Consider the following 25,894-nt stretch of genomic DNA (forward strand, 5'->3'; position numbering starts at 1 on the left):
CATGACAAGCAAGAACACCCATAACATTGTTGTTCTCATCAGGCCAGTAGAAAACTGCAGGATCAACCTTAGACACAACACCCCCTGCTTCTAACATGATGCTCTTTACTCTGTTGTACCAATACAATGAAGCATCTGCCAGACCATACACACACTTTCTCAGTTTCCAAAGCACACCTGTGCTATGAGCCTCCGGAGGTGGTTTGATGAAAATGTCTCTGCACAGTTCCATTCCTTGTAGGAAAGCAGATTTAATGTCCATGGAGTCAAGTTTCCACTGTTTTTGACATATCACTGCCACTAGAGTCTCAGTGACTCTGAGGCACAGGTAGGTGAGTCCTTTTGTAAGTCAGAAACTTGTAGTTCCTCAAATCCTCGTGCAACAAGCCTTGCTTTTGGTACTAATCCATTTTCACCTTCTTTCATAGTGCACACCCAGCGAGTGGAGATGCACTTTTGACCTTTGTCCTCAACTTCTTCAAACACTTGGTTTTGTTTCCAGCTTTTTATTTCATCCTCTTTTGCTTCATCCAGTGAAATATCTTTGCTCAGGAAAATATCCTCATGTGTATCCATTTCAGCAACATTAGGCTGAATACAGAGGTTTTCCAACTGTGATAGATCAGCTGATTTACAGTTACCAGCCCCCTCTGTAGGCTCAAGTTGTTCCAGGTTAAACCAGTTCTTGTATTTTCTTGTTGTTTTACCAGCTCGTCCCAACACCTTTGCTGTGTGTGATACACCCTTTTCATTAGTGAATGTCACAATCTGACCAGGCTTAATGTTGATGCTGTCAATCTGCTGTCTTACGTTTGTCGTGTGCTGTCTTTCCATATCCACAGCGTCTCTGTCCATGTCTGCATGCTGTGTCTCTGTGCTTGTATGTCCAAGATTTCCTTCTGTCTCTTCTTCATTAATGTCCATTGTAGGTTGTCCTTGAATGTTTTCATCACAAGTGGTCTGAGATCCTTCATCCTCATGAGTAACCTTTCTCAACCTGAGTCGGTGCACTCTGACACAGGTGCCTCCATGTCTAACAAAAACAACTGAACCATCCTGCCCAATAACCACTCCTGGTCCTTTCCATTCTGGGCTGTCCACTCGTTTGTAGAAGACTTTGTCTCCAGGTCCGTATTGTTCGTCTGTGGGTCGCAGTTGTTTCTTTAGAGCTCTGCGTATTCTTTCTGAATACTCTGCTTCTGTAAAAGCTCTTCTTGCAGCATGTAGGGCAGAAATGTGCTTGGCCACCCATTCACTTTTAGTGGTTCCTTCTAAAGCTGGGGCTTTATCTATTAACACTGAAGGTAGGTTGGGATTCTGTCCAAACACTAGTTGATGTGGGCTGTATCCATGGACGCTTTGCATACAGTTCTTTGCCATTAGGGCCCAGTCCATGGCTGTGCTCCAGTCGCACCCAGTACTTGTTTTTACTTTCATTATGATCTCAGTCAGAGTTTGATTGTGCCGTTCTAACAGTCCATTGCTCCAGGGACTGTAAGCAGGTGTTGTCTTGACTTCAATATTAAAGTTCTCAGCCATGTCTCTCAGTTCTTCGTTATTAAACTCACCACCATTGTCGCTGAATAACTTTTGTGGTGGTCCATGTACACTAATCCAGTCATGAATAAGATGTTTGATGATCTCAGAGGATCTTTTGCTGGTCAAAACACTACCAGCACTGAAACGGGTAAACTGGTCAATAATGTGTAAATACCACACTCCAGGTTCAAGCTCATGTAGATCTACAGCTACAGTCTCATTATATGTTGACGCTAGCGGCAGGCCAACAGCGGGCTTAGGTTTGGTCTTGCGGTATTTCTGACAGGCTGCACACTGGTTTATAATGTTTTGCAGGAGACTGTAACATTCTGTGTCTTTGTTGCCAGAATTGTTCAAAAGCTGTTGCAGCTTGTCAGCAGAAGCATGTCCAAACTGTTTATGAAGTTTCTCCAGAACTTTGATCTTCTCACTTGGGTTCATTTTATCTGTTATAGCCAGTATTTCTTCCTCCACCAATATTTGCTCAGGGTGAATAGGACTTTTACTTTCTTTATCCACAATGTTCACACAGTAGTGTCCAGAACTGGTGAAGTCCAATTGCACAGGCTGGTTAAACATCACTGCTCTGTCTCTTTCCATATCCAGAACTGTTTTTGCTCTCTTTAATGACGTTTTACTCAAAAGCAGTGGAATGTTGACAGGAACAACTTCAGTTTCGATGTTACACTGCGTGTTGCCAATCTTGGCTGGTATCTTTACCTTTTTGATGGAGTAGACTATTTTTCCATCTCCAAACTTGAATGGCCTGCGGCTTTTCGTTTCTGTTTCTCTCATAGTCTTGACCCCTTTTTGCTGCAACGTAGTTCTGTAGTTATCCAGCCATTCTTGTCCACAAACTGTTCTAGTGCAAGCAGTGTCTATAATTGCTGAGCCAAAACATTCAGTCATGAATATTTCTGCATCTGTTGGTGATTCTTTGGTGTACAGAGTAATATTACATTCTTCCACATCTGTGTTTTCTTCAGTGATTTTTACACTTTCTGCTTTATGTGGACAATCTTTGGCCCAGTGATACGTACTTTGACACACAGCACATTTAGATCGTTTTCCATACCTGTCCAATGGGTTGGTGCCAGGCTGTGGAGTCTTTTGCCATGGGTTGGGCCGCCAAGTCCTGCCCCTTTGTCTTTGTTCTGTTGCAAATACTGACTCCTGGTTGATGCTCTCTGCTGATCCACCTTTTTTCTTATCACCAAATATTCTTTTTAAAGCGGATTTCATTGAAGCAAATGTCACGTCTGAGCATGCTGTTAAAGCTAACTGCCTGTCTTTCACATCCAAGCATGAAGTATCCAAAAGCTTAAATGCCAGAACTGCATCGGGTAGCTCCATGTTGTATTTTTCATGCGCAAATAGCGCTGTTCAAAGTCAATAATAAAATCCACCATGGATGTGCTTGCATCTTTTTTGATCCGATCAAACTCTGCATATGCTTCGTAGATCATGTCCCTTTCCTCTTTTAGGAACAAATCATCCAATTTATTCAACAACGTGACCATTCCAGTGTCTTTATTTAAATCATCTACCGGAATTTCCATCGCCGTGTCTCGCGCCCTCCCGGATAGCGCCAGGGCGACTGCGAGAGCTTGTTTCTTTTTTTCCAAGTCGGTAACTCTCGTCCACATATTGACTTCATTCTTCCAGCTTTCATAGGACTTTCCTTCTTCAAATGTTGGAGGAACTCTGTAGTTACTAACCATCCTCTGCTACCAGTGTTAATCCAAAGAGAACTCCACTTTAAGATGAGTCCAGGAAAACTTTTATTTTCTTTTTACTCCAACATATGTACAGGCAACGCCGCCATGTAAACACCAACAACGAACAAGGAAGCCGTAGGCTATCCTCCAGAGCCCCCTAGTGGCCTGGCATGATATGTGAACATAAACAAAAGACTAACAGTGAAAGTGTTTGAAGAAGGTAAATGAAAGAAGGATTGGGAGTCTTGATAAGAACACTAATTACACCTTGTTTCTGTTATCCAACAGTAAACAAGGCCTGGTGTCTGCCAACCATCTCAACAGAGCATTTTACTGGGGATAAAATGCTTATTGCCTGACAAAGGACAGGACACTCATTACCATCCAACTAAAGCATTTTTGTCCACGAAGAGGAGCGAGAAAAGGACTTAAGAAGTTTGGGAGTAACATGCCAGAGACCTATGGATTTTTTTATGTTTTCTTCTTTCTGTTTGCCATGAAGGAGCAGTGCCTGAGAACTCTGAGCTGACCACTTATGCGCGAATAGATTCATCTCTGCCACGTGCTCAGACTGGCCTGACGTTTTTACTTGCGTTATTGACGTACAGACTCTTTTTATATCACAAAACTGATTTTTTCTCTTTTCTTTCTCCTTTCTGTTTTCGACTGACTTCCATGTTTGATTTTATGTGTTATGATGTTTATACTGTGATGTTGCATTATGTTGATCGCTATGGTTTTATGATTAAGAATGGAAACTCTCTGTTACAGACACACACACCAAGACCTACAGTTCATGCAATCATTTTGCTTTGTTATATAGAGAACCAGGATCTGATGGCTATCACAGATCCATAAATTACTTGGTAAGGCTAATTTTTAGATTCAATACAGGGTGTCTTCTCGCTCAGATTGGACCAGAGTGGGATTCCCCTAGACTGGGCTCCATCACTTTTTTGCCATTTCTTAGAGATGGTTTTTTGTGATGAAGACTCAGCCTGCCCTCTGATGCCCCCTACTGGTACTCTTGGATTTGTGAGGATTGAAGGTGATGGATGGTTGTCCATAGGAATGGAGAGTGGAGGACCGAGTAGGAGGTTTCTTGGGGTGGGGGTAGAGTAGACGAATTTGGCCTTGATTAAGGTACACCTTTAGCTTATATAGTCTAAAGTAAATTTAAAATAATGTGCGCATAGGAACCTAAAACAGGCCCAGCTCAAATAGTTGAACCCTAAATTGTAGATAAAATGCTTGGACTGTGGTGTTGAGTAAAAAATGCTGAATTATGAAGTATTAATGCTGATGATGCTAAGATGTTTCCATTGTGGTTTGTCCGGCCCATTCCTTGGAACTGTTTTCGTTGTGATGTGCCTTTGGGGCACACCAACAGGGGGGGCTAACGGACAACTGGACTGTTTTTACAAAGTGCCTTTCGGTCACACCAGCAGAGACTGTGTGACCCCAGAGACTGAGCCGCACTATCGACTGCCATGGAGATCACGGATGGATGGACTCTGGAAGCCGGAAGCTGACGTGCTTGGATTGCTTGGACTGGACGGAATGACCGACTGTTCTGGGAGAGGGACAGACTGAGAGCTGTCGTTCCACTGGTTGATCATCTTTGGTGATGTGCCATAATGACACATCATCAGGGGGTCTGTTAGGATATCAACAAGGTCAAGTGGAACGAACTGTTTATCCCTGAACTGCATGGCTCACTTGGACAGCACGGACCCAGAAGATTGGCACATATCTATCAGATACCACCCCGGAGGTGACACAGCTTCCCTGCTGATGTCACAGTTTGGATGTGTACCGCCCTTGTATGGGTGTGTCCCGAGATCCCTTTATAATGTTTGTGTGATGAGCACTCGAGGCCTCCTGCCGATCAGGGGCCCATCAGCGCTGGTGTGACTGTAACTATTTCTCTGTCTTTACCTAGATAAAATATAACTAAAAGCATACTTGTCTGTTTTATGCGTCCTACATTCAAGGTAGTAAAGTAAGTGGGGGTCGCCTGACTGGGTAAAACGAACTGGGTCCACCGAGGGTGCTTCACCGTAGACACGGCACGGTGAAACAGTAACATTCCCTTATATAGGATTTTTTTGACCAATGTGTATAATCTGACCCAATCTGTACAATCTGATTGAGTTTGACTTTGTAAAGTGCCTTGAGATGACATGTTTCATGAATTGGCGCTATATAAATAACATTGAATTGCATCATCTCTTTAGACCAAGTAAACTATCACATTTTATCAGACAGTTATCTCATTTTAAAGATATAATCATCTAGCGTTATTACTCTTAGCAAGTTAAAGCTCCATAAAACTTTTAGACCAGGTTTTAGTTCCACTCTTTTATTTTGCACATCTAGGCTACCTATAAATATAAAGTATGGCATGCCAAAAAACATTTTCAACAAAAGGCAATTTTAGTAATTGCCTTGCAATTTTATATCTAAGCATTAAAAATGATATATCACCAATTTTCACAGCAAGATGGAAATAACGACTATCCAACATTTTAAGATTTTATAAAAACTTTTTTCCTTTTTTACCTACCTTTTGAAATTAATACTTGTTTCTACTTCTCCAAAATTATACCTTAAGAAAACTATTGTGCTGTCCTGGGGCCATATGCAGCTAGACAGCTAGGACAAAAGTTCCCCACACAAAGCTTCCTTTTCTTGCGTTCTCTGAATAACCTTTATTCACAAATCTGGCTTTAAACATTCTTTTTGTAAAAAGACGAATATTTTCCAAGGCAGAAGCGTGTAGAACAAATTCAACTTCAACAGGTGAGAGCACTCAATCTCATGTAATTCACATAGAGATCTAACAAAGTTGTGATGTCTCATTGATTAAATATGAACCCAAAACGTTTCTAACTGTTTTGACCATGGATTTCCTCTGACTAAGAATTAATTAATATCTTATTTATGTAATGTATTCACGACATGAATTCCTTACTGTCTTAACAAAAGGCAGAACAACTATAATGTTACTTTCTATAATTATTACAGGTTCTGCTGAGATGTCAAATTCTGGAGAGTGCTTAGACACCCTGACACACAAATATGGGTTAACTTAATTTCATGTGCACTCGTGAACTTGTTTTAGTTGATTTAGTTTTCTTGATGTACTGTAGAGCGTGATGAGGTCTGTTGTGGTATTGTGTGCACTGGATTGAGGGGACAGTTGGTGTTGTCTGTCAAACCCAATCTTCTTAAGCTGCAAATTCAGTAAAGTTACAAGATTTCTTGCAACCTCTCATATGGAACTAGTCTAAAAAATAAATTATGCATTTTATTGTAAATATAAAATACTTAAAAACAAGATAAACATAGAGTATACAAATGTTTACAAATAATTATAAACATTGTTTTGCTTTGAGTCAATCTCCAGAAAAATATTTTACAATTCTTTTTAAATCTTTGTTGTGCTCTGCTCCGGCCTATTGGCCACCGCAGGGGTTTGCGCACCGCCGGCCGCCAGCCACGGCAGAAGCTGTCACGCATTTTCCCCGCCTGTCCACCGGGCAATACACACAAAGGCATTGAGCAGCGCTCCCCCATGACTCGCAAAAAATCTGGTGCAGATCAGTTGGTGCAGCGATGCATTTGGCCACCGGAGGCAGTGGCGACCCACCAGCTTAAAACCTATGTATTGACATCTTAAAAATGGTCTTATAGCTTAAAAGATTATGCTGTTTTGGTTGATATTGTAGCCGAATAGAAGAGATTTTCTCAAAGCATTAAATAAGCCTTTTGACTTTTAAAAATGTTGTCTTTTTAAAGGTAATTTTAAGTTACTTTTTATTCAATTTGTCAATATCCTATGGAAGTCTGGACCAATGGCAGCAGCGTTTCAGGTGACTTCGCCACGCCACCACACTGCTCCGCTCCATCAAATCTAGTTGATTTTGTAGCCGAATAGAAGAGATGTCCTCAAAGCATTAAATAAGCCTTTTGACTTTTAAAAATGTTGTCCTTTTAAGGTAATTTAAAGTTACTTTTTATTAAATTTGTCAATATCCTATGGAAGTCTGGACATATGGCAGCGGCGTTTCAGGTGACTTCGCCACGCCACCACGCCGCCCTGCTCCATCGAATCCAGTTGATTTTGTAGCCGAATAGAGGAGATGTTCACAAAGCATTAAACAAGCCTTTTGACTTTTAAAAATGTTGTCCTTTTAAGGTAATTTTAAGTTACTTTTCATTAAATTTGTCAACATCCTATGGAAGTCTGGACATATGGCGGCGGCGTTTGAGGTGACTTCCCCACGCCACCACGCCCCCATGCTCCATCGAATCCAGTTGGGCCTGAAATCCACAACACACCGACATGTCTTCTCTCTATGGGCACAGTTTCATGTTGATTAGCTCAGAGGGGTAACATAGCAACCGCTTGCAACAAAACATGACACTTCCTGTGGTCAGGGGGCGTGGTCTAAGCAATGTCATCATTTGACCATTGGATATTATAGGAGACCGGATGGTGATCAATTACTGAAAGTTTGGTGGCTCTGTGAGTTTTTGTGTATGAAATATAACCCGTGCTAATCCCCCATCACCATGCTCAAAAACTCACGATGAAGTAAATGAATAGCAAAGGGTCCTTTGAAAATTGCTAGGTGGCGCCGTTGAGCCATTTTACTTTTGATTTTTGTGACGACCTTAAAATACAAAATTTTTAAACAGTCTTCATGCATCTGCCAAGTTTGGTGAGTTTTTGAATATTATAAAGCCCTCAAAAAGGCCCCTCTTTGGGGTGGCAGATTAATAATAATAATTAAACACTACAGATACAATAGGCCTTCACAGCGCTTTGCTGGTCGGGCCTAATTAACACTACAGATACAATAGGCCTTTGCAGCGCTTCGCTGCTCGGGCCTAAATATGGTTCAAATGGTAGTGATGCTAGAGCTATACGCTTATAATGATTTATACTACTAATGCATTTATTAATTAGCTGTTATGAACTCGGTTGTGCTGGAACACAATGATCTATTCGGGTTCTGACCGATCAGATTTATCCAGCAACGGTGATAACTCAACTTATAACTGCACTTAGAGTTTAAACCGTTACCCTTTTTTATCACTAATCCAATGAAAATGTCTCTATGTTAATATCGGATGTTAACTCCAAAAGGAGGTAATTCTGAATTCTGAATAACCATGCAACTGTGAGTTGGAATTAACACAAACAATTACTGTTCCGCAGTTGTTTTTATTGAACCAAAGGCAATTCCCTGTTACAGTAATTCTCTTATTCAACAACCTTGGAATTCTACTCACTACTAAACTAAACATGCAAAATATATGTGGAAATAAAAGTCAACAATGGATTAAAATGAGAGGTAGCAAATCTTAGTTCAACTCATAGTTGTTTAAACATCACATTCAAGACGTGGGCACTGATATCGCAGCATTGAGAGACAAACAGCTTTGAGAATTCAGCTAAACACTTCAATGTTTTCCAATAAGCTAGTTCAGCATAGCTAACTACACCGTACCTTCCCAAGATGGCAGCTATGACGTCACGTCCCCTACGACCTTACGTAATGCATGAGGGGAGATCCTAATGATGCAGTGAGCGCTTACACTAAAGTGGGGCGGTGCCTCGGCCAGAGGGGGAGCGGCTGATTGAGGAGTTTAAAACAACTGCAAACTGAGTTCTAACAAAGAGATTGAACTGATAAGCGACAGCAAAGATATAAACAAGGAGATAAGGAAAAAGATGGGAAAGAGTTGAAGAAGCAACCTGCGGCGGAATCACTTATGAACCACAAAATCAGCACAGCCAAAATCACTTTCAAAATGCATGCACATACAAACAGAAAATATTCAGCAAATAAAAACAACTCCGTCTTGGAGTAAGAAGCATTAAACTAAGTCCTAATAGGTTCTCTGCCCAGGCACTCAAAGAATACCACCTTATAAGTGAAAAGAGAAATAAAAGGGGAAATTCCCATTTACTTGTGTTGTCTCCGGGGAAAATCCCAGAGCGCTCCCAGAGCGCTCCCAGTCCGCGGCGTCCTTGGATGCTCTTCGGCGTATGCAGGTGTCGGATAGTGGGGGAAACAAGAGGGGAAGTCCCTTCGCCTTTCTCGTTCTCTGGGCGTTCAGACGCTTTGTTCAGCCAAAACAGAAGCGTGGTCCTCTTTCGATCACTGGGAGATAAAACGGCTCTCAGTCTTTGATCAGAGGGAATTCAAAAGTACTTTTTAGAGTCAACCTCCTGTTTAAGCAATACAGGGAAGAAGTTGCTTCAGTAATCTTCGGTCCACCAAAGAATTATGGAGCACATGGCGTGCGGGGGTTGAAACCCACGGAGTGAAACAGCTGTGGTGTCTTCCCAGTCTGGCGGTACGCCAAGTAAGAAGATCGCCGTGTGCGGCTGGGTTTTATACTTATCACCATAGCAACCTTATCTTGGTCAGCGGCCATTTTGGGCCATGTTGCATGATGGGAGTTGGTGGCCATTTTAACCACATTGCATCATGGGAAATGCAGTTTGTCATGTCCTGTAATGGCATAACAATACTGAGTACTACACTTCCAGACCTTTTTTTTTTCATCATTATTTGTCCTCCGCGAGATAGACCTATTAAAATGAAAGGCCTCACATCTGATGATCGTTTGGTATAATGATTGAGATCTTCTTTCAAATCTACGTATGTCTACATAGAAGTCAGGAACTTAAGCTTCCCTGCAGCTTTCACCCACTACACTAGTGGGCAGCCTCTGTCCAACTGGACAGAAGGACTTCCATTGACCAGCCGCAAATCGCTCAGCCCGGTCTTCTCTTCCCCAGGTGAAAATCGTTCTGCCCCTCCTCATCTCAGCGGGAGAGTCCGTATTTCAGCTGACAACGCATTTTAATTAAACTTTTAATTTTAGTTTAATGTTAAAGCCTTCGTCAACTGATCTGTATTGTGAGTCCTGTTTTACTTGCCCTAAGAATTAAATATAATTTATTATTTCTATAGATTTTCTTTATTTCTATTTTGTAGGGTACAGTTTTGCAGCATTTGTACTGTTATTGAAAAAAATCAGTATTTTTTAAATGGGTCTTAAATTTTAAGTTACCAAGCTTCCACCCCCCTCTTACATTTTTTTTGGATTGCTTACACACTAAAGTTAAAAGTAGTACACTATTAGCAAAACCTTACACTCAAGAAGCAAAACATCAGCCCATATTTGCACAGCTATAAGCGCATTGTCAACCTCACACTTGTTGCAAAACTCTACACACAGTGATTTGCAAAACACTAAACACACTTAACATAGATTACACACAAAAATCTATTATGAAGTCACTTCCTTGCAATACCAAAGCACTGACTGTCAAATTACCGCACCTTCCAACCAATTGATTCAACACAGTCATCAGGTGTGCAAACACTTGTTTGCTTAATTGTAGACACACCAATCAGGTGTATAAGCACTATAAAAAAACAGCAGGTGAGTTCATCGGTCTTCAAGCACAATGGAAAGACGAGGTGAAGGACGAGGTGGAGGAGAAGGAGGAGGACAAGGACAAGGAGGAGGACAAGGACAAGGAGGAAGAGGAGGAAGGGAAGAGGAATCAACAGAGGAAGAATCAACGGAAGAGGAAGAGATGGAGGCCATGCTGGAGGTAGAGGAAGAGGAAGAGGAAGACAAGAACGTGCTCAAAGAGGACCGAATCTGACAAATGAGATCCGTGCAACACTGGTTGACCACGTTGTCAACGTGGTCTCCCTTATCTGGGAGAACCATTTGTTTTCCCTGTCTGAAGTTAAAAATAACAGAACCTTCCTGAAAGCAAACTCTTAAAACAAACCAAATGGCTGTAACTTAATAAAAATAAACTGATTACATTCACATTTCTCTAACACTAGCATACATAAACAACCGGGTAAAGAAGAAGAGAGGCACCAAAGAAACCCCCAAAAACCTAAAGGTCACACCAGCTTTCTAGTCCGAACAGAGCAGGTTTTTGTATCTTCTTACTGCAAAGCAGTTAGAAGTTCACAACCGTCACCTCTGGCCCACCAGAACTGAAGCTCTGGGTTCCCTGTGGCTGAAGATATCCCTCAAATGAGCTTATCAGAGCCCATTAAGCTCAAATGGAATAATTTATTATTTATTTGGCTCCTGAAGCCTCCTCCTACTGCAGGTCCCCCAGTAGAGCTAATTATCACAAACCTTTTGTAACAATCTACAGTTCATTAATCATTTAATCAACAGGGCGATAATACGCACATCTGAGGCGTAGACAGACATATTATTATAAGACTACATATGAAGATAACTGCTCTTTCACCTTTTTGTTAATTTCTGTTTTGAGTTGTGGAAATTATTTAAAAAAACAACCAGAGCCAAACAAGTTGATTACCAGAAGGACAGCTAATATTATTTTTTACCAACCTTCACAGAGCTGTTGAGTTTCTGTCAGGATCATTGTAGCGTCCCTGGGTTGGGCTGCTGCTCTCCCTCTCTTTCCAACAGGTGAAGGCTGATTGCAGAGGGGCGGAGACCCGCTGGTGTTCTCCATCACAGACACCTCTGGAGTAGTTCAAAAGGAGATGGCTGCCAGCACCTCATCGGGAGAATGTTACTGCCCTTGTGGTATGGCTCAGTCGGTCAACTCCTTAACCCGTAATCTTACTGTCGCCTTACAGAAGTCATTTTAAACCTCTGCTTTGTCTTTTTTTTCTCTCGATCCACAGTATATATGTGGAAGCACTGTATATACCTCATGCACCTTTTCCTCCTTTTGGCACCTTCTTTTGATTATTGAGCTGATGTGACAAGTGAATTTCTCCACTGTGAGATCAATAAAGTATATCTTATCTTACCAAGTAGCCCCCTAGGACCACATGTGGTGCCTATGAGCCTGTTCTAAAAAAAAAGCACAATCCACCAGTGAGCTGAATCAACACCTTTATTTTGTTATGTTACTGTACCTGTTTAATGGCACTTGCATTTATATAGATAGACAATATATATTACAAAGCATGAAAAATGTGTTTATTTTACATAAAGTTAAGGTGAACTCTGACTCTCATATTTAAGATTAAAATATTATATAAGAGGGGAAAAAGGCTATACATAAAAGTAGTATAAGTGAAAAAATAACAACTTGCTTGGTTGTTATTTTCAAAGGCACTTTTAATCTAAACAAGCTTCATTGGAACGCATATTCTAATTTACTGATTATGACCATACAGCTGTGGACAGCTACAGTTACTGTTTATGTCAATAGTCAGTTAATCAGTCAATAGTCATAAAACGATTATCCTCTCTTATTTTTGCAGTTCATCTGGCTCTCTCTATTGTCCTTTTTTGTCAGTCTTTTGTTTTTCTTTATAAATTTATGAATTTGTCTCACTGCCATGTCATTTTGTGAACAAAACAGCAACCCCGGCATGGTTTCATGGAAAAGAACATTGACATCCAAATCAACGGCTGGGATTGTTTCACACCAACTTGTCCCAGCAGTTGAGTAGTCAGGATCTCGAGTGTGGTGCATCAAAACCAGGATGATTCCTTTATCCGCTAATGAAAAAAAGAAGAAACTGAGATTAATGATAGACCTCTGGAACATACCTTCCCTCTAGGTTTAAAACTTACTCAGAATTAATTTCACAGATCTTAAATAACAGCAACACTTTTACACTTGAGTTTGAAATTTTCTATGCAAGTTATGAAAACATCCAGGACTTCATGCACAATTATGATAAAAAGGTCTTGGATTAGCTGATAACATAAGCAGGAGATCAACAACTGTAAGCTCTTTTGTGACAGTCTTGAAGAACCACAAATGTGAAAAATATTTTTTTGGTGTAAACAGATTATTCAAGTAATTGCTTTCAATTCAAGTGTTTATGAGCAAGTCTAAGTCAGGCCTTAAGTATTTCACCACAATTCAGAATCAGGTCTCATGTCCTTAACAATGGAAACAAACATTTTCTCATCAAAACCACATCTAGGTTACCTCTAGCCCTAATTATATCAACAAATTTCACATTCATTATTTGTCCTTCAATCTCTCCAATGGACCGGCGACCTGTCCAGGGTGTACCCTGACTCTTGCCCATTGAAAATATTTTCTAAATGCACATTTGAAACATTTGTTCTCATTCTGAATGATAAATTAAAGGTAGTTATTTTCAACATAATGAACGAGAAAAAGTGTGGTAAGTGAATAATAAACTAGTGTTAAATATCTGAATGAATGGAGCAGGACTTGCTCTTAGTATGATATTTTTAGTGGTCAATGTCCTTGTAATGATGCAACTAGAATAATGGTGAGTGAGTGTCTGAGGCTAGTTTTTTATATATATATATACATATATACATATATATATATATATATATATATATATATTTATATATATATATATATATATATATATATATATATATATATATATATATATATATATATATATTAGGGCTGGGCAACGATTAAAATATTTAATCGCGATTAATCGCATAATTAGCCTGATTATTCATGATTAATCGCATTGTATTTACAAACTCCAAGAATTAATTCAAAAGTAGTGTAAAGAGCACTTTTATTTTAATGCTCTGCTGCCATATGAACAAAAGTGTTGTAACATTTGTAGCACTTATCAGTAACACATATTTAGTGTAAAGCTCAACTTAGACATGTAAAACAAAAAATAGCAATAATAATAAATTAAATCTTATTGCCAATGACAGGGAATTCTCTTTATGGGGAAAAAATCTTCCAAAAACAGGCAATTTCTGAGGTAACCGCAGGGAGCAGCATTACCATTTTATGTTCAATACCAAAGTTTAACTTGGCAGTGGTTACAACTAACTTGTTTCTGTCATACTCGCTGCTGGAAGAACTTTAAACTGAAATGCTTGCTAACACGATATGCGTGCATGTTTATTTGACGTTAACACGCGGTTTTTTGTTGTTGCTTTCTTGCGTGCATATAGTGAATGGCAGGGAAAAAATAGGCAAAAACACATGGATACTTTGAAACGCGAAGCGACTTCATTGACGGCGTCGATGCAGACCCCGCTCCGCTCCGCACAAAACTTGTTCCGGCCTCCAACTCACCGCCTCGCCTAAGCAAATTCCTGCGGGAAACACCGCCTTCCGCATGTCGGCTTTGTTTTTTTTCCGCGTTTTCATTTAACCAGCCAGCACCTTTCTTCTTCCTGCTTGAATCCGAGGCTGGGCCGACAGCGAGGTTATTGGCGCATTATCGCCACCTACTGTTCTGATTCAAACCCTACACCGCAGCAACAGACCATCACAAAATAAAAGCATGTGAGCAACATGCGGTAATGCGCGTTAAAGTAAATATCGCCGTTAATAGTCTAATGGATTAACGCGAAATTAACGCGTTAACTTGCCCAACCCTAATATTAGGGCTGTCAAAATAACGCGTTAATTTCGATTAATAAAAAAAAAAATAACGGATTAAAAAAAATTACGCAGATTAATCGATGAGGCGCGCCTCCCCTGGGGGGGCGCCAAAGAGTCACAGGGGAGGCGCGAGAAGACAGAGAAGAAGACAGCGCTGCCGCTCAACTCTGTGAAAGAGTGTAGCGATATTTGTGCCTTCTGTTTGAGCGCGCAGGAACCAATCCAAGCGCGCAGTGAAACAACTCTCAACGCTCAAAACCGGTCTGGCACGGTCTGAAAAACTCTTCTCAACCCACTGTGCTCGCGGTGAGTTCCATCTCTGCTCGCGCACACCTGCTCAACACCAGCTGTGTGCTCGCTCGGCAGTTAAAGCCAATCACAGACAGTTTTTTTTATCCAGAGTATGGCTTGCAAATACTGCATTCAGATTAATTAAATCAAAATGCTGCAGCCTTTGGCAGAAATTACTAAACATCACCGAGGGATTGAAGAAAAACAAATAAAAAGTTTCATATTTTAGCCTAAAATATTTAGGCTGAAGTATTTAGACTAAAATATTAGAGTTAGTAAGTGAGGTGTGAAAAAGAGACAAAATGTTTTTGTCGCTTTTCTTTCCAGCTTCTGTGAGGTGATGGAAAAGTTTATTCTGATTATAATCATCATGAATGTCATCATTATTTAAAGAGCACTTTAACACGAGGTAAAACAAAGTGCCAAACATCAGAAATACATCAGATAAGAGATAACAACTAATAAAATAGCAATAGGTCTAAATTGTGTATAATTAGCCTAAAAAGTAGATTGGAATATGGAATATGTTGACGTCTGTTAAATTCAGGTTATCTTTTTTTATTATTATTTCAGTTAATGTCTCCTGTTGACATGAGTTCAGTTTGACATTGGTGTCTGTTTAGTTCAGTTTGTCTGCTGTTGAAAACAATTGTTTATGAATTTGATCTAATGACAGCTCAATTTTAAAACTAAGCCCTCTGTCCGTGATGTTTCAGTAAAAGTAGCTGTTAAGATGGAAATATTTGGATGGATATTTTATGAATAGGCCTTTTTTATGAATGTACTTTGTTAAAAGAAATACAATAAAAAACACGTGTTGGGCTATCAGTAGTTTTTGAAACACAGCATTCTAGGAACACAAAAGAAAGATGCATTTACTGCAGGGACCTGTGTGGGGTAGGTTTGTGGTTTGGGGGGGGGGGGGCGTGGTTATCTGTACCTATTCCAAGGGGAGGCTCACATTCAATGAATTTGAAAAGCCCTGGTATAGGGTAGTTCACTGCTATTGTTTTCATCCGGGTTTTTCGCGCCTGTGCACCGGACTGGAAGGCAGAAGGCGAGCACAGTGGCAGACGCAAACAGAGGAAACGACAAGTTCTCAACGTATTTTTCTTCTTTAGAGAATGTATCACAAGATCGTTTTAAGAGTAAGTTGATGGTATCAGATTGCCAGATACCGTCCAGATAGCGAGTCTGTGACTGCTGGACAAACGATTTAGTCCGGCCCGGTGGCCAAATGCATTACCAGTATTCAACGGATAATGCATTAGATACAGCCGATACTTTAATGTATCTAATGCTGATTATTCATTGAATCATTTGAATTTAAATATTTAAAATACTTTCATAGCAAAAATTATATGCGATTAATTTAGATTAATTAATTACAGAGTATGTAATTAATTAGATTAATTTTTTTAATCCATTGACAGCCCTTATATATATATATATATATATATATATATATATATATATATATATATATATATATATATATATATATATATATATATATTTGATGTTAATTTGGATGTCAATGTTCTATTCCATATATATCAAGCTATTTAATAAAGGGTTTATTTGGTGAGACACTCATGTGGTCATTATTATGAAGTTACAGCAAACATGACAGGACGGTTATGAGCTATTAACATCCCGTAATAACCCACTAAGATCCCTGGCTGATTATTAAAGGAACCCTTTCACTCATCAGTCACAGTCTGCAGCTCAAGTCTTTAAGGCTCAAATTGAGTATGCAAGTCTTTTATTTTTGTGACTATATCTTATATCTAAAAAAAATTGTTGCCATCTGTGGTATTAAGCGTGCTCACATTCAACTTCAGCAAATAAGAATAAATCATATGCGATAGCATAAAAGATTTGTTTCTCTTAGCTTGAAAATCAGATCTGGATAACATGGACTTTGGTCAACAAGGCTTGTCCATTGTCCATTGTAGAGAATAACTGCAACATAAATGCATACTTGCATCTTACCATATATTTCTTACTGCAAAGTTTTAAAGCATACTGTATGCTCAACATTTTTTTGTTGTTGAAAAAAGCACAAGAATGATGCCTGACTTCCTTACTGTTCACAGATTCCAAAGCTGCTTTCACGTCTGAGCCAACACGAGTCGTGATTGGACAGAAAATGATGATGTGGTGCGTAGGCTTTTTAATTTCCTTGTTCTTGAGCTTTTTCCTCAGTTTTACCATGAAAGCTTCATCCGCCCCAAAGGTTTCCCCCGTAGTAAATTTCTGAAACTAAACACAGAGTGATGCAATAGCAGAAAATTACAATAACACTTAGGCCAACAGGTTAGTTATGAGAAAAGGTTTTCGGGCTGTTTACACATCTGGTCGTACATGAGAAGTGAAAAAGAATTTGCTCTGCTTGTTTACACCCATTACCTCTGGCTCCTTTTGGTTCGTCGAAGCATCACTAGCTTTATTGGTTTCCTCTTGGTGGACTTTGGCTTTTTTGAGTGTTTTGCAAAAATATTAAAAGCAGAAAAAGTTAACAGGTGCATGTAATGATTCATTGTCAATTTAAATGAGGTGAGATGCTCACTCACTGTTTTTAGGACCCATCTCGTGGCTTCCTAGTAAAAAGAAACTATAACATGAGTAGATCTATCCATCCATCCATAATTAAAAAGACTCAAGAAATTAAGTAAAGCAGTGCAAAAACACACTGGGACATAAGTGTTTTAGTAGTAGAGTGTTTAAACCTTAAAGAGTAAGTAGATTTTTTAAAACAGCTGATAAGAAATTATAATCAACCTTGAGATATTTTAACATCAAAATTAAAAAGGGTACCTTGTTAAAAAAAGAGCTACAGATTCATGCTCATTGTGAAAGGGGCAACATTCTAAAATATACTTAGAGAGACTAAGGAAGTTCTGGAACTTTTTAGTGCAAATGGTAAATAGTGTAAAACAAAACTAACAGTTACAATTGCAGATGGCTGCTGCACAGCTTTAAGATTTCAGTTTGAGGCACTTGTATATAGTCAAAAACACAAGGGAGTGTCACATTTTTTAAGAACAAAAGCTTTCTCTTATCAGCTTTGTGCAATGGCGCCACCTCGTGCCATGTCCTGGCCACCACACAGGCCACCCCACTCACCAGTGTAAATTGTAGTAGCATCAGTTTAGTATTTCGACCCATTATGCACAGCCAGCAAGGCAGCCAACTTCTATCGCACTTTTATTTGTATCTGCCAGTTTCTGCTTTCCCCTAGTAATTGTTTTGTTTTTCAATAAATAAATAAATGCACACATTATTCCTAATATAATTACACAATGAAAAGGAATTGTCATTCAGCTCAAATGTTAACTCTACCGTTACTGGTCTATAAACATTAGATCATTAGTAACATTAAAAATCAAACAATAAACCAAAAGATATTAGTAGGCATTTACTTAAGTCTTTTTACTACAGCAGTAGAATAAATCCTGAAATTATGGGTTTTAGTTTTAGTGTACCATCCTAAGAGTTTAAGTGGCCCCATCTGGCCACCCTACAAAACATTTCTGGAGGTCCCACTGGCTTCATGACCCACATACAGTCCCTTTCCTTTTTAAACACAAACCACCAACATATCCACAGTGAAATAGAAAAAGAGCTGGATTCCTACCTTTGCTGTTGGTGCTGCTGTAGCTGGGAATGAGATAAAGACATCGCAGAATGAACACGCAGTTAGCAGAAAATTCTTTCACTTTCACTTTGTGATAAACAACCAGCTCAACTTTACAGATTACATTGCAGGAAAACTATAAAGACATAGCTATATACTATGTATAATAGAATGAATAACATTAGAAGAAAAAATGTAATCAAGATAATATATAAGGAAAATCTAGATAAATGAAAAGATCATGGTAGGATTCTGGGTGCAGCTGTTTGTGTACCGTTCTTCCCTCCTTCAGCGTTCAGTGGCAGGGTCCTGGTGGGTGGGGCTTAATCTGAAACCTGGAGTAGAAGAGGAGCTGCGTGCTGGTCATTCAACACCTGAGTGTCAATAAATGTCGTACCTCAAGCCCTCTGCGAGCCTTGTAGGGAAGTTCTCTTACGAATGCTATTTGTTACTGTGCTTGCCACTTCTCTCTTCCTCCACTCAAGGTTACCTCCTGAAAATTGCTGCCCAGTGACACCTTAGACTTAGACTTACACCACTTTATTTGTCATTTTGTTTGCACAGAGTGCATACAGAACGAAATTTTGTTGCATACAGCTTGTAGATTGCAGTAAAAGTTAAATTACAGTTTTGGGTGCAGCAGAGATTTAAAAGTAAACAATTTAAATGTAGACAATGCAGGGATGATGGTGTTGAACGTTGAAGGAACAGCATCCGCACATGGGTGTTCTTCTCCTCCAAGTGTGCTAGGCTCAGGTGGAGCGGTTCCGCCGGTAGGCAAACTGGAACGAGTCGAATGTTGGGGCGAGTCTGGAGATGATCATACTCAACTTTAAGGTATATTTGTGGTTACAAATATACCTTTCAAAACCAGGCAATAACAGATTATTTGTAATACCTGTGTTTCCAGAAGTGGGAGCATTATGAATGTTTAGCGGATGGAACATGGCAGGGCAGATGTATGGCTTTTGTTTTAGGCACAACACAACAATGCACAAGACAGTTCTAAAAAGTTCAATAAAAAGAAAGAACGGATTGTATTGTATTATTTGCACTTTTATTTAACCAGATTTAATACAGTTGAGCTCTAGCTCTTTTAACAGATACAGTCCAAGGTAGGTAACAGCTCTGATTATACCTATAGAGAATACACAACGCATAGATATGTATGTATAAGGGATATTGCCCAACAAGGTGTCCGTTATCAGAAATTACTGTCACATGGTCCATTAATTTCCGATAATGGACACCTCAAAGGGCATTATCCCGCTTTTATTATGGTCACTTACAAAAGAAACAAATATTCCATCAAATATTAATACTTTAATGTTTTTTTCACCTGAAAAATCAGCTGCTTTTCATAAGAAGCAGCTGAGAGAACTATTTAAAGGAAAAGTCCGGTCAAAATCAGAATTCAAACTGCTGAAAGTACTTATAAAACTATTACATACTGTTCAATAATTGATAAGTTTTTTTTTAATTAAGAGTAATTTTCATTTAATCATGTTTATGAGGGGGCGTCCGTCTTGGTCAAGAATAGTACTGTCACCTCCCAGTTTGTGACGTCACATCGCGGGACCGGTTGTTGAGCAAGTCCCAAGGCTCTATCTGTTTGTCACTACGCGCTATTATCCAAGATGGCGATTTAAAGGAAAAGTCCTATTTAAAGGAAAAGTACGGTCAAAATCAGAATTCAAACTGCTGAAAGTGCTTATAAAACTATTACATACTGTTCAATAATTGATACGTTTTATTAATTAAGAGTAATTTTCATTTAATCATGTTTATGTGGAGGCGTCCATCTTGGTCAAGAATAGTACTCTCACCTCCCAGTTTGTGATGTCACATCGCGGGACCAGCTGTTGAGCAAGTCCCAAGGCTCTATCTGTTGTTTGTCACTACCCGCTATTATCCAAGATGGCGACGACCAGGGGGAGTCACGTGACGCGCTTGGCGAGTATGGCGGCTTGAGAGTGAACTGCGCTTTCCCCCGTGTATATTTTTTGCTCAAAACACAACAAAGAGTCTTGAAATCTGCGCTACAATATCTTGGATAATATTTTTTTTTCGTCGCTACCATGCCAAACGTCACCAGAAACTCTACTAAACCTGCCTCTGGGGCGGGTGCGAACAAGGCGTGCGAAACAGCTAGTGCTAACCAAGCTAGCCAGAAGGCCTCGCCTTTGCGTGATGATATTGAGGAGACTGAGGCGGTGGCAGCGAGGCACATTTCCGGTGAGGTGGCTAAGGAGTTAGCTAGGCTCTCAGCTCTTATAGTGGAGAAGTCTGACGGCCACGATAAGAAACTGGAGGAAATACGGATTAGCACAAGCGCTACGGAGAGTAAGATAGCTGATATAGCTGATCGGATTGGTGAGGTGGAGAACCGGCTGTGCTTTTTGGAGGACGAGCACGAGAGGCGAAAGGCTAACCCTGCGGCCACAGCTGAAGAAGTTGCGGTACTTCAGCAGAAGCTGGATGACATTGAAAACAGAGAACGAAGGAATAATTTTTGTGGGATTCCCTGAGGGCTGTGAGGATAATGATGCGGTGCATTTTTTGGAAGGAATCATACCGAAGATCTTTAACCTGGATTTCCCAAAAGGACTGGAAATTGAGAGGGCACACAGAATTGGAGCTTTGCCAAAGAGGTACGACGGTGACCAGCCTCCGCGAGCGAGACCACTTATTGCTAGATTTCTGAGATTTCAAGACCGTAATCGGATCGCCGAGGCTGCACGTAAACTGGGTGACGTTTCCTGGGAAAAGCACCGTGTTATGGTTTTTGCGGATTACTCCAAGCTTTTGAGTGACAAGCGTGTGAAGTTCAACGAATGCAAAAAACTTTTACACAGCAAACATATGCGCTTCTCCCTGATCTACCCTGCGGTACTCGTCGTGAAAACCCCTCAAGGACCCCGCCGCTTTGAAGACCACAAAAAAGCCCTGACTTTTATTCGCTCTTTGGAGTAAAACGCGCCCTTTTGCATTTCTTCTGGACATGTTCGTGCGATCTGGACTATACCCACAACGCATATGGATACTGAAAAGATATTGACTGTTACAGACCTTATACAACGGACAGACATGGACCCTTTATTTTGTGTTTTTCTTCATCTTCCCACGAACGACTCTGAGAGTATAATACGGATCTGGTACTTGGCGGGGGCAAGGTGAGCACGGCTTTGATGTGTCTATGTAGTATTTGGTCTGAATTTTGGAGTTTACATTACTTGTACTTTCTCGTTTGCGTTGTGGGTCTGATCTGAAATGACATACTGATGTGGTGGCGACTCTTAGTAGACTCTTTGTTGTTGGTTTATTTTATACTGGGTTCAGGGATTTTTGTCTTCTCTTTTTATACATGTATGGGCATGTATGCTGATGAGTGTATGTATGTGTGTGTTTGTACATACATATATATTTACTCACCTGACCCAGAGTTCGGGGAGCAGGGGGCTTAAAGGCGGTACAAGTTAAGTGTATGATCACGGACCTGGGTGAGGGAGGGATTAGTGTCTTTTTTTTGGGATGCTATTTGGGTCTTGTTCTGACAAGTTTGTCATGCGTGTTCATATTGTTGTTTTGTTCTTTTGATGCCAAAAACACTAACTCGTTTTGTAGGTTACTCTGCATTCGGTTTTATATGTGTCATGTGCTATACCACTTAGTAATAATAACTTGAGCTTTATGAGCTGGAACGTCAAGGGCCTTAACAATGTTGTTAAGAAAAGGAAAGCATTGTCTTTTATGAAATCTAAAAAATGCGATATTGTCTTTGTCCAAGAGACACATCTTTCGCCTCTAAATTCTCAGAGGCTGGCTGTGGGCTGGGTTGGCTTTGTGGGTGCAGCCAGTGGCAGTAGCAAAAGCAGAGGGGTGGCAACGCTGATTAGTAAACACCTACAGTTTAAATGTCTCAAACAGAGCAAAGATGACGCTGGGAGGATGTTGCTGATGCTGTGTGAAATTCAAGGGAATACTATAATTTTGGCCAATGTATATGCTCCGAATATTGACGATCCAACATTTTTTGGACAACTTGAGAAAAAAATAATTGATATGGGAGATTATCCAGTTATTTTGGGGGGTGATTTTAACGAGGTTATGGACCCACTACTAGACCGAAGCTCTAAACTGGTACGGGTCTCTAGGGCCCACACTGCTCTTAAGGGGATGTCTGAGGCATGTGCTCTAATAGATGTTTGGCGGTTGCAAAATCCTTCTGGGAGGGACTATACCTTTTTCTCTTCTCCCCACCACTCCTTCTCGAGAATAGATTTTTTTCTGGTGTCTCAATCACTGATGCCGGCTGTTGCATCTAGTACTATTGGCAATATTCACAGGAAGCTGGCTCCTTGGTTTAATTCAGAGCTGCGTTCCTTGAAGCACAATGTTAGGAAATTGGAGAGAAAATGGCGCTCTACACACCAAGAGGAATCCTACTTAATCTGGAGGGACAGACTATTGTTGTATAACAAGACCCTCCGCAGAGTTAGAGCAGCATATTTTTCATCATTAATTGAAGAGAATAAAAATAATCCTAGATTTCTCTTTAGTACAGTTGCCAAACTTACCCAGAGCCACAGCTCTGTTGATCCATCCATTCCCTTAGCTCTTAGTAGTAATGATTTTATGGGATTCTTCATAAATAAAATTGATGCCATTAAAAATAAAATAATTGGCATCCTCCCAAACATGATTACCTCGTCCTCAGTAAGTGAGGCAGCATTGGAGGAATCTTTAGAATCTGCGCAGTGTTTGAACTGTTTAGAAGCAGTAGAACTTTCTGAGCTATCTAAAATTTTAGCTTCATCTAAACCTTCTACCTGTATGTTAGACCCAATCCCAACCAAGTTGTTTAAGGACATATTCCCTTTGATCAGTGGCACTATTTTAGACATGATTAATCTATCCTTAGTAAATGGATATGTACCACAGGTTTTGAAAGTAGCTGTTATTAAACCTTTACTTAAGAAACCTTCTCTTGATCAAGATGAGTTAGTAAATTACAGACCTATATCTAATCTTCTTTTCTTATCTAAAATTCTTGAGAAAGTAGTTGCTAATCAACTTTGTGAACATTTACAAAGTAATGACCTACTTGAGGAGTTTCAGTCAGGCTTCAGAGCTCATCATAGCACTGAAACAGCTCTGGTGAAGGTCACTAATGATATTCTCATGGCCTCAGATAATGGACTTGTGTCTATACTTGTCCTGTTAGATCTCAGTGCTGCGTTTGATACAGTTGATCACAATATTCTCCTACAAAGACTTGAACATACTGTAGGGATTAAGGGGAAAGCATTAGGCTGGTTTAAATCTTATCTGTCAGACAGATTCCAATTTGTTCATGTTAATAATAAATCTTCCTCAAACTCTAGGGTCACCTGTGGAGTACCACAGGGTTCAGTCCTTGGACCAATTCTCTTTACTATATATATGCTTCCGATAGGCAAAATTATCAGACAGCATGGGATTAATTTCCACTGTTATGCTGATGATACTCAGCTATATTTATCCATAAATCCTGATGAATCCAATCAATTACTTCGACTGCAGTCATGTCTTGATGACATCAAAAGCTGGATGACTTTAAATTTCCTGCATCTAAATTCTGACAAGACCGAAGTTTTAATCTTTGGGCCAGAGTCCTCAAAAAATAAACTTCTTAACCAATCACTTAATCTGGGTGGCATTAATCTGGCCTCTGGTAGTAAAGTAAAAAATCTTGGTGTTATTTTTGACCAAGACATGTCATTTAAATCCCATATTAAACAGGTTTCCAGAGTTTCCTTTTTTCACCTCCGGAATATCGCCAAAATTAGAAACATTCTGTCCAGGAGTGATGCTGAAAAACTGGTCCATGCATTTGTTACTTCAAGGCTGGACTATTGTAATTCTTTACTATCAGGAAGTCCACAAAATGCAGTTCAAAGCCTTCAGCTGATCCAAAATGCTGCAGCAAGAGTTCTGATGAAAATCAACAAGAGGGATCATATTTCTCCAATTTTAGCTTCCCTTCATTGACTTCCTGTTAAATCAAGAATAGAATTTAAAATTCTTCTTCTAACGTATAAAGCCCTTAATAATCAAGCTCCATCATATATCAGAGCTCTGATTACCCCGTATGTTCCTAACAGAGCACTTCGCTCTCAGACCGCAGGTCTGCTGGTGGTTCCTAGAGTCTCTAAAAGTAGAATGGGAGGCAGATCCTTTAGCTATCAGGCTCCTCTTCTGTGGAACCAACTCCCAGTTTTGGTCCGTGAGGCAGACACCCTGTCTACTTTTAAGACTAGGCTTAAAACTTTTCTTTTTGACAAAAATTATAACTAGTGACTCATGTTACTCTCAGCTACCTTTATAGTTTTACTGCTATAGGCTTAGGTTACTGGAGTATATTAGGATCTAATTTTCTCACTATATTGAGTTCTACTGTTCTTCAATTATGCATTATGTGTTGTCATTTCTGCTTTAACTTTCTGTTCTCTCTCTTTTCTCTTCATAGTAGGTACACCTGGTCTGGCGTTCTGTTAACTGTGACATCATCCAGAGAAGACGGCTCACCCGCTACTACCATCTAATGTAGAACAGATTACTAGATCAATGTGTGCTTCTGTGCTTTTTTGTTTCTCTTGTTGTGTCTCTGTTCTGTCTTCTGTAACCCCAGTCGGTCGAGGCAGATGACCGTTCATACTGAGCCCGGTTCTGCCGGAGGTTTTTTTTTCCCGTTAATGGGTGGTTTTTCTTCCCACTGTCGCTTCATGCTTGCTCAGTATGAGGGATTGCAGCAAAGCCATGTACAATGCAGATGACTCTTCCTGTGGCTCTACGGTTCCCCAGGAGTGAATGCTGCTTGTCGGGACTTTGATGCAATCAACTGGTTTCCTTATATAGGACATTTTTGACCAATCTGTATAATCTGACCCAATCTGTATAATATGATTTAACTTGACTTTGTAAAGTGCCTTGAGATGACATGTTTCATGATTTGGCGCTATATAAATAAAATTGAATTGAATTGAATTGAATTGAATATAATCCTCTCAGACCACAGCCCTGTCTACCTTCATATGTTTGCTTTCAATGCTACCATTAGGACCCCTAGATGGAGACTAAACTCCAGCCTCTTATTAGATGAAACATTCAAAGAGTCTCTTAAGTCTCAAATTAACCTGTATATAGAGACCAATGTGCCCAGTGCCCCTTCAGCTGGAGTGGCATGGGAGGCATTGAAGGCCTTTTTAAGAGGACACATTATTCAGTATGCTTCCTTTAAGAAGAGAGAGAGCCTCGCCAAGCTCC

This window comes from Fundulus heteroclitus, unplaced genomic scaffold, assembly GCF_011125445.2.
Source record: "Fundulus heteroclitus isolate FHET01 unplaced genomic scaffold, MU-UCD_Fhet_4.1 scaffold_98, whole genome shotgun sequence".
Taxonomy (NCBI): domain Eukaryota; kingdom Metazoa; phylum Chordata; class Actinopteri; order Cyprinodontiformes; family Fundulidae; genus Fundulus; species Fundulus heteroclitus.